Source organism: Arachis ipaensis, chromosome B2 (genome assembly GCF_059453495.1).
Source record: "Arachis ipaensis isolate K30076 ecotype BB chromosome B2, ASM5945349v1, whole genome shotgun sequence".
Classification (NCBI taxonomy): domain Eukaryota; kingdom Viridiplantae; phylum Streptophyta; class Magnoliopsida; order Fabales; family Fabaceae; genus Arachis; species Arachis ipaensis.
In genome coordinates this window covers 48,143,583-48,154,210 of record NC_142437.1, presented here as the reverse complement: position 1 = coordinate 48,154,210, position 10,628 = coordinate 48,143,583, and positions in this window count along the sequence as shown.

The following is a 10,628-nucleotide window of genomic DNA, read 5'->3' as shown; positions in this document are numbered from 1 at the left end:
CCAAAGTATTGAACCTCGGGTCGTTCTCCCTAGGAATTACAATAAAGTGCCTTGTTATTGGTTACGAGGTATGTTTGGGGCTTTTGAGATAGGAGACAAGAAATGTAAAATGCAATGAAAATAAACTAATAGCTAAAAAGGTCTTGGCAAGGGTTAGTGGTTAAGGATCTCTATCCCTATCACTAACCACAACATGAGAATTGGCAAGGATCAACCCCATTAAGTCATCCTCTAACTAATAAAAGAAAGTCAAATGAGCTATGTCAATCCAAGTCCATAAGTCCTAGTTCTCCACCAATTCAATTGGTGAGATCTAGAGTTAATGGCTCCCAATCGTCAATCACTTGGACATTAGTAACTCAAGAGTTCCTAAGTTAACTTCCCATTCCAAGAGCATAAAATTCTACTCTAAAATCCAACCAAGCATTTTATCAAACACTTGGAAGGAATAAAAGAAAAGTATAGTAAAATTGCAAGGAAAGTAAATCTACACTACTCAATTACAAGGAATTAAACGATAACAAATCAAATGAACAATAAAGGAATCATAAATTGAATTGAAAGAGAAATAGAAGAAACAAAAGTGCATCAACATAAAAGTAGAGAATTACATGGGTTTAATGCAAAACTAGAGAGAGGAGAAGAAGAGGAATAAGAATTGATAAAGAAAAAGTAAATCAAAGCATGAAATTAACCTAGATCTAAGTATTCCTAATCTAGATCTAACCTACTCCTAATTCTAGAGAGCAGAGAGAGCTTCTCTCTCTAGAAACAAACTAAAGCATCATAAAACTAAAATAAAACTAAACTAATGACTAGATGTCTCATCCCCCTTCAATCCTTGTGTCAAATAGCATCAGAAATGAGTTGGATTGGGCCCCAAAATGCACCAGAAATCGCTGGCCACGAATTTGCATTTAATGAATTTCGTGCAAATCGGCGTGCACGCGTACAGTGCGCGTGCGTGCCTTTATGCTCGGTGAAACTATGGCGAATCTTATATCATTTCGAAGCCACGGATGTTAGGTTTCCAACGCAACTAGAACCATATCATTTGGACCTCTGTAGCTCAAGTTATGGTCAATTAAGTGAGAAGAGGTCGGCTTGATAGCTTTTACGATTCCTTCATTTCTTCATGAGTTCTCCATTTTTACATGCTTTTCCTTCATTCCCTTGATCCAATCTTTGCCTCCTAAATCTGAAATCACTTAACAAACATCAAGACATATAATGGAATCAAGGTGAATTTGATTTAGCTATTTTAAGACCTAAAAACATGTTTTCACCCTTAAGCACAATTAAAGGAGAAGTTATAAAACCATGCTATTTCATTGAATAAATATGGGTAAAAGGTTATAAAATCCCCTAAATCAAGCACAAGATAAACCCTACAAATGGGGTTTATCAACCTCCCCACACTTAAACCAAGCATGTCCTCATGCTTAAACCAAGAGAAAGCAAAGGGTATCAACATTTATTCAATGAAATCTAATCTAAATGCAACCTAAGCTATGTGCATCTATCTATATGAATGAAATTAAATGCAAAATGATTCTACCTACTTGGTTAAAAATAAATCAATCTCCAAGACATACATGCACAAGTAGGGCTAAGGTCTCATGACGACTCATGAATCCTACCAATTTAAATATCAAAATGAGGTTCAAGTAGACTTGCAAGAAGAACGCTTATGAAAGCCGGGAATCAAGGAATTGAGCATCAAACCCTCACTGGAAGTGTTTGCACTCTAGTCGCTCAAGTGTTTAGGGTCGATTCTCTCAATTCTCCCCTAATCATGCTTTCTAAGAATTGTTTTTCTTCTAACAATCAACATATATTTCAAGCACGCATACAAGTATCATGAGGTCTTTTCTTTAGGTTGTAATGGGGCTAGGGTCAAGGTAAGGATTCATATTTGGTCAAGTGGGCTTGAAATTTGAATCCTTGATAAGCTTAAACTTCCCACTTAACCTATGACATCCTATACAATTTCAAAGCTAACCTAACTACCCATTTTTCTCACTTTTTCACATACTCATGTATTCCTTTTCATTTTACAACACTTATGCATTGACCTTTATTGAGCTTTGCTTTGGGGTATTTTGTCCCCTTTTATTTCTTTCTATTTCTTTGTTTCTTTCTTTTTCTATTTTTTTTCTTTTCTTTTCCATATTGTCTTTTTCTTTTCCTTTTCCTTTTTCTCATTTTTCTTTCAATATACAAGATCATTAAAGCATAAGGTTTTACATTCATTACACATGAGCATGTACTTAATTCCCAATATTTATAACAAAAATACAAACTACCCTTTTATTCACCCAATGTCCCAAGATTTCCCACACTTAAATATCACACACACACACTAGCCTAAGTTAATCAAAGATCCAAATTAAGAACTTTTACTGTTTTCCGCTTTAAGGCTTGTAATGTGCTAAAATTATGAACAAAGTGGGTTAAGCATAGGCTCAAATTGGCTAACAATGGAAGATAAAAGGTAAAGCCATTTGGATAAGTGAGATAAATGAAATGATGGCCTCAATCATATAAATGCATGAATACACAAAATAATGGAGATAAAGAATCAAACAAATCAAAGATTACACTCATAGAAAGAGAATAATGCACACAAGAAGGAAAATAAGTGGTTATAAGATATAACCACACCATTAGGCTCAAATCTCACAAGCTTGTGTTTTTAGCTCAAAAATAGTGTTCCAAAATAAATTCTTTCAAGCAAGTTCAACAAAAATTTTTTCAAATTGGTAGGGTGCCCTAAGACAGTTTCTTGGAAAAGAAATCATCACCCTAACCAAGTAGTCCTAATAAGAAAGAAGTGGTAAAAATATGTACAAATTCTAACTAGCATGCAACCTACCATGCAATGCAATAACTAATCTAACAAAGAAAACTAAGAATTAGTGTTGAAAATGGAAATTGTTACCCATGAAGATCGGTCGAACGATCTCCCCGCACTTGAAGATTGCACCGTCCTCGGTGCATGCAAAAGAGAGCAAGGTGGACGGGTTGCTATAATTGATGAGCTCCTTCAAAAGGTTGTGTGGATGACTTGTTTGTTGCCCCATGTTGAAACTTTTACTTTTTCCCCCTTTTGGTGGCCAACCTAAAAGGAAAGAAAAAGAAAGATAATTAAGCCTACAACAAAGATATCAAAGCAAATAGAACGTAGGCGGGGGCTAATGCCAAGTAAGAGTACGGTTCTCTACTACATGGTAGCTACGACATGTAGATGAGAAAGCAATATAAGCTAATGGCATATCAACTAATACGTGATGCAAGAGTAAAATTGAAGCATGAGGGGTATGTTGAGTATCAAGATCAAATAAGAATTGACACAAACAAGATTAGTGATAAGCATGAAAGCATTAGGTCCCATCCAGACTCAATGATAATGAAGCACAAGAACAAAGAATAATGAGTTAGGAAGGACTAAAGCACTAATCTTGTGTCTAGGACAAATATGACAATTAATGCAACAAGTTACAAAGCACCAAAACAATGCAAGAAATTCTCAACAATTGAGTATAAGAATTCAACACCATTATTTAAATAAGAAACTCGAAAAAAATAAAGTAAAAAAAGGCTATAAAAACAAAATAAAGTTGCAAAGAATAAAAGTATACGAATGCAATGGACAAAAGAAAATGGAAGATGAGGAAAAAACTCTTTTTTTTTACCGCCGCGGACGCATCATGCACGCTTACGCGCCGATGTGCATTTTGGCCTAAGGACGTGTACGCGCCAGGTGCGCGCACGCATGGGCTAGGCTGGACGCATAGTGTCAGCCCAAGATTGGCCCAACTCTCTGGAACATGTACCAGGAGGGCAAGTGGCGCTATCGGCGCGCGCGCATTGTGCATTTAGCTTTATGGACGCGTAGGCGCTAGGTGCGCGTACGCGCGGGTTGGTTTGCATCCATGCATACGCGCCATGTACGCGTGTACGCGACTGGTCAAAAAAGCTTGATGCGCGTGTACGCGCCAAGTGCGCGGACGTGCAGGTTGGTGCTCTGTTTTTCAAAATTTTTCAATGTTTTTGCACCAATCCAAGCATTCCAAACCTCCAAATAGCTACAAAAATACCCTAAAACCTTATTTAACATACTAAACTACCAAATAAACTCAACAAACAAAACAAAACATGAAATCAAACCTATTCTAACAATATTTATAAAAGAAAAAAATGAAAAGATATTACCATGGTGGGGTGTCTCCCACCTAGCACTTTTGTTTATTGTCCTTAAGTTGGACTTATGGGGAGCTCCTCTCAAGATGGCTTGTATTTGAAGCTATCTTGGAACATCCACCAATGCTTGGTTCTCCATTGTGCCCCAAGATTTCTTATTTGTTGCACCAAGTGTTGATGGAGTTCTTCACAAGCTTGGGGCTCCCGAAATTGATTCTCCTTGTGCGATCCAGGATCCCACACTTTATTTTCACACCCGTCTTGAAGTTGACTCTCATTATTAGTCCAACTGGGTGGTGAGCATGATGAATTCTCTATGAAGTGCCCAACAATCCTTCTAGACCCATCTAATTGAGCACTACTCCAACCTTTATATCTCATGTTTGATGTATCAACCATAATGAACCTTGATTTGCAACGCCAACCACAAAACCTTTTTCGCTTACGCTTCATCCCACAAAGTTCCCTAAGTTGGCCATCCGTTTCAATCAAACCATATTCAAGTGGGATAATAAAGCTAATAGAAATGAAATTCACCCACTCAAATGAAGGTGTAGATGACAACCTAGGCGAAGGTGATTCCAAGGGTCTTGACAAAGCGTATTCCATTCCCATCCACCTTTTTCTAAGGCTATCCACCTCTTCACAAGATTTCTCTAATTCAATCCTTTGTTCATCAATACTATCTAAGCCTTTTCCCTTAATCAAACTATAATTAGGAGGAAGAAAGAAATTTACCTCCACAACATTTTCAAATTCATTGGGAGAAGGTTCGTCAAATTCAAAGGATTCTCCACGACAAGGACTTGATGCTTGGTCTTCAATTCCAAGGGGACTCAATTCTTGCTCTATCCCATCCAATTCTTCATATGGAATATGCCTTGGAGGTTGTGCACATTCCTCCTTGACATCAAATTCAATCTTCTTGGATGGATTTTCTTCAATTCTATGTTCCCATGATAGCTCCATATCTTCTAAGTCTTTAACCACTTCTTCCTTTTCTTCAACAATGATGGCTTCCTCCAATTGTTACAATACGAAGCAACTTCCCTTATTCTACACCAATCTCTCCTTCATGTTATGCTCTTCATTGGATTCTCCAGACGTAGCCACGGAGTTCCTTGAGTGTTCAAGCATTGGGATGCTAACAGGTTTACCACCTCGTCCAAGGCGGCCGTGAATTGTTGCACATTAATCTCTCCTTCATGTTATGCTCTTCATTGGATTCTCCAGATGTAGCCACGGAGTTCCTTGAGTGTTCAAGCATTGGGATGCTAACCGGTTTACCACCTCGTCCAAGGCGGCCGTGAATTGTTGCACATCCCTTTTCATCTCCTCTTGTCCTTGAACAAGAACATCAAGGATATCATCCATTGGAGGTTGGGGTGGATAGAAGGGTTCATCAAATTGGGGGAAGGATTCATAGTAGGAAGGTGGTTCTTCTTGGTAGAGTTGTGGTGGTTCAATATTTTCCATTCTTTCCACTTGTTGTACAACACACTCCATGGTTGCTTGAAATTGATCCAATGCTTCCTTGAGACGATCCCTTGACTCTTGTTCCTCTTGGATATCATGAGTAGGATCATATGGCTCTTGGATCGATGGACATGAGTATTCTTCCATGGGAGGTGGTGGTGGGAAGTAGAGTTCATCTTGTGGTTGAAAATTTTCATACATTGGAGGTGGTTCATCTTGGTAATAACATGGAGGGGTTGGCTCTTGAAAAGGTTGATGTTGGAAGGGTGGTGGCTCATATGGCTCATATGGTTGTTGGAATGGTGGATATGGATTAGGGTCATATGAAGGTGGTTGGTAAAAAGTGGCTTTGTGAGTACGGTTAAGAATTATGTTGAGGATATGGCTCATAGGCATATGGTGGTGGTTCTTGAAAGTTACAAGGAGATTCACCATAGCCATTTGAATGGTATGCATCATAGAATGGCTCTTGTTCATAGTGCATTGGTGGAGGTTGTTGCCAATAGGAGTGATCAATTCCTTGAGGCTCCTCCCATCTTTGTTGGTTCCATCCATGACACATGTGGTCATTGAAGCTTCCATTTGCTACAACATAGTTAGAACCAAACTCATAGCCAAAGTGAGAATTCATAATGGAAAGAGAAAATAAGAACAAAAGCTAATAAGAAATAATGAAGCAAAGTCCTAAAACTAGCAAAAACTAACAAGCAATCCAAAAATCAAGCTATTCACAATATTCACATATATACAATAACAAATAACACAACACCTTTGCAATTCCCCGGCAACGGCACCATTTTGATAAGAGGACTTTTGACGGTTTAGAATTCACAAATGAAGTCTCGTTGCAAGTATAGTTTCTAAACCAAACAATAGTCCTTTCATACAAAAGATTGTTTGTCACTGAAACAAACCCCTAAACTTATAAACCAAAGTATTGAAACTCGGGTCGTTCTCCCTAGGAATTATAATAAAGTGCCTTGTTATTGGTTATGAGGTATGTTTGGGGTTTTTGAGATAGGAGACAAGAAATGTAAAATGCAATGAAAATAAAATAATAGCTAAAAAGGTCTTGACAAGGGTTAGTGGTTAAGGATCTCTATCCCTATCACTAACCACAACATGAGAATTGGCAAGGATCAACCCCATTAAGTCATCCTCTAACTAATAAAGGAAAGTCAAATGAGCTATGTCAATCCAAGTCCATAAGTCCTAGTTCTCCACCAATTCAATTAGTGAGATCTAGAGTTAATGGCTCCCAATCGAAAATCACTTGGACATTAGTAACTCAAGAGTTCGAAAGTTACCTTCCTAAGCCAAGAGCATAAAATTCTACTCTAAAATCCAACCAAGCATTTTATCAAACACTTGGAAGGCATAAAAGGAAAGCATAGTAAAATTGCAAGGAAAGTAAATCTACACTACTCATTTGCAAGGAATTAAACGATAACAAATCAAATGAATAATAAAGGAATCATAAATAGAATTGAAAGAGAAATAGAAGAAACAAAAGTGCATCAACATAAAAGTAGAGAATTACATGGATTAAATGCAAAACTAGAGAGAGGAGAAGAAGAGGAATAAGAATTGATAAATAAAAAGTAAATCAAAGCATGAAATTAACCTAGATCTAAGTATTCCTAATCTAGATCTAACCTACGCCTAATTCTAGATAGAAGCGAGAGCTTCTCTCTCTAGAAACTAACTAAAGCATCATAAAACTAAACTAATGACTAGATGTCTCATCCCCCTTCAATCCTTGGGTCAAATAGCATCAGAAATGAGTTGGATTGGGCCCCAAAATGCACTAGAAATCGCTGGCCATGAATTTGCATTTAATGAATTTCGTGCAAATCGGCGTGCACGGGTATAGTGCGCATGCACGCTCCTATGCTCGGTGAAAATATGGCAAATCTTATATCATTTCGAAGCCATGGATTTTAGCTTTCCAATGCAACTGAAACCGCATCATTTGGACCTCTATAGCTCAAGTTATGGTGGATTAAGTGCGAAGAGGTCGGCTTGATAACTTTTGCGATTCCTTCATTTCTTCATGAGTTCTCCATTTTTACTTGCTTTTCCTTCATTCCCTTGATCCAATCTTTGCCTCCTAAATCTGAAATCACTTAACAAATATATCAAGACATCTAATGGAATCAAGGTGAATTAGATTTAGCTATTTTAAGACCTAAAAACATGTTTTCACCCTTAAGCACAATTAAAGGAGAAGTTATAAAACCATGCTATTTCATTGGATAAATTTGGGTAAAAGGTTATAAAATCCCCTATATCAAGCACAAGATAAACCCTACAAATGGGGTTTATCAGATACACCAGAGGAGAATAGCCATGTCTGCATGGAAGGAGGACAAGTGAGTGCTCGGAAAGACGTAATGGGACATGATCTGTGCCCATACTTGAGCCTCCACGATGAGTGCTGAAGCCAATATGCTCTTAGGTCGGGATCGATGGTATCCATAGATCCATCTATTGCCAGGTTGTGCTATAACTCTGAGGACTACGTCCTAGTCAAATTGGTATGTCTGGCATTTGAAAGAGTCTTCTTGGTATGCGGCCAATCCTTCTGCAGCAGGGGGAAGATTCAAGGCTTGCTGAGTGGCCTCTTCGGAAATAGGGACTTACTTCTGACAGATATAGACAAACTGCAGGGTTGACTTGTGGAAATTGGAGTAGAATTTAACTATCCATGAAAGGTTAACCTTCCGTGGCTGTCTCCGTAGGAATCCCCATTGTCTTCGCTCAATGCGGGGCTCAACAAATTCAACAATGTGGGTCCGGAGGATGAGCAGGTGCTCATTGTTATAGTTTCACTCAGCCAAGATGGGGAACATCTGCTCACAGTAGCGGTTAGTGAACCACACAGTGTCCTTTGCTGGAGAGGCTTTTTCTTTTTCGTCGACCTTGATGATCCTCTTGAGTCGCTTTATTGAGGGCTTTACTGCTGTTGAAGATGGTTCCGCAGCTAGTGCTCTTTTTGTTCCTTTCCTTGCCGGTGGTTTTGGAGTAACTTTCTCTTTACCCATCTTGGTAGCCATCCTGAAAAGGGAAAAGGAAAGTAACATGTAAAGCTAAGGGTTAAAGAAAGGAGGAGGACGGTACAAGTGATAATCATTGCACGGTAAAGAAGGATGTCGTTAACACATGGTCACGACTACATCTGATAAGTTCATCAATGGAAATATAGCAAGTGCATGTTATGCCAAGTAGATGCAAGATGTTTATTGGCATGCCAGCAAATGCATGAGTAGCATAGATCAAGCATTAGTAACCAAAATGTATTATCACTCGTAACAAATTGACCATCACGTTTCTATTGACAATTATATTCAATTAATAAAACATTTAAGGGATTTTGTGAAAAACAGGCATTAGAGTAGAAGGTTAGAGTAATTATAAATGCACAATGCCATACGAGCTTTTTCACAAACACTTAGTATGTGTGGTAGATATGTTATTGAAAGTATTAAATTTGAACATGCAAACAACCCAAAAATGATTATTGATAATTGTCAAACAACTCCTTAATAATCTACAAGCAATTATGGAAGAAAATAATCACCCAATTAAATCTCTAACACCAATCAAAAGAATGTAAAAAGAAAAAGAAAGACAAAGAAAACATAGAGAATGAAAAAGAAAAAGAGGAAGAAAACATAAATAAAAATAATAATGGAAAAGTAAAAAGGGAAGAAGAAAAGAACCTTGATGAAGAGGGTGAAGAAGGAGGGAGAAAGTAAGAAAGAATAAAGAAGAATGATGGAAGAAGAAAGAAAAAAGAATGATAAGAGAAAGATAATTAGGATTGGGAGGGTGGGAGATTTAAAATCAGGCATTGAGGTGGATTAGTTGTGCGTCGCTTGCGACGCGTACACGTGCTTCAGGCATTCGCGTGGGTTGCGCTATTTTCAAGTGACGCGTATGCGTGACTTGAATGCGTGAATGGCCTGTATTGGAAAAATGACGCGTACGCGTCAGGGATGCGCACGCATGATGCGGTTTGTGCTTCCAGCACAATTCCAGCCCCACACCATCATACGCGTGGAGGGCTGATTTTGGAAGCGACGCGTGGGCGTGTTTGTGCCTAAAGCACGCCTCCAACCATGCTCTTGCTTAACTTTCTGTTTCATTCTTCTATGCTTCATATTCACACATGACGCGTACGCGTCAGCGACGCTTGCGCGTCGTGTGCTTTTTTTCTTTTTTTATGCAGAATGCAAATGCAAATGCAGACTATATGCAAAGATAATGAGAAGAGTCACTAAGAAAAATAAATTAAAATAAAATAAAATAAAACTAAGACTAAAACGAAACGATCATACCATAGTGGGTTGTCTCCCACCTAGCACTTTACTTTTACGTCCTTAAGTTGGACGATCTTCAGGCTCATTCTGCTTCTTTTGGTGGGTCCTCCAAGAGGAAGACCTCTAGCTCTTTGTGTTCCTTCATTTTCTCACCATGATAAAGCTTTAGGCGATGTCCATTGACCCTGATGAATTTGGAGCTAGAAGGATGACGCAGGTGGAAGACTCCATATAGCTCTGCTTTCTCTACTCTGTAGGGACCTTCCCATCTTGATCTCAGCTTGCCTGGCATGAGTCTCAGCTTGGAGTTATAAAGGAGAACCAACTCTCCAGGTCTGAACTCATTCCTTTTTATGTGCTTGTCATGCATAGCCTTGATCTTCTCTTTGTATCGCCTGGAGTTGTCATATGCTTCTAGGCGAAGGTTCTCTAATTCTGCTAGTTACAGCTTCCTTTCAGCGCCAGCTTCCTCAAATCCCATGTTGCACTCTCTCATAGCCTAAAAGCCTTGTGTTTCACCTCTACTGGGAGGTGGCAAGCCTTTCCGTACACTAAACGGAAGGGGCTCATCCCAATGGGTGTCTTGTATGTTGTCCGATACGCCCAGAGCGCATCGACAAGTCTGGT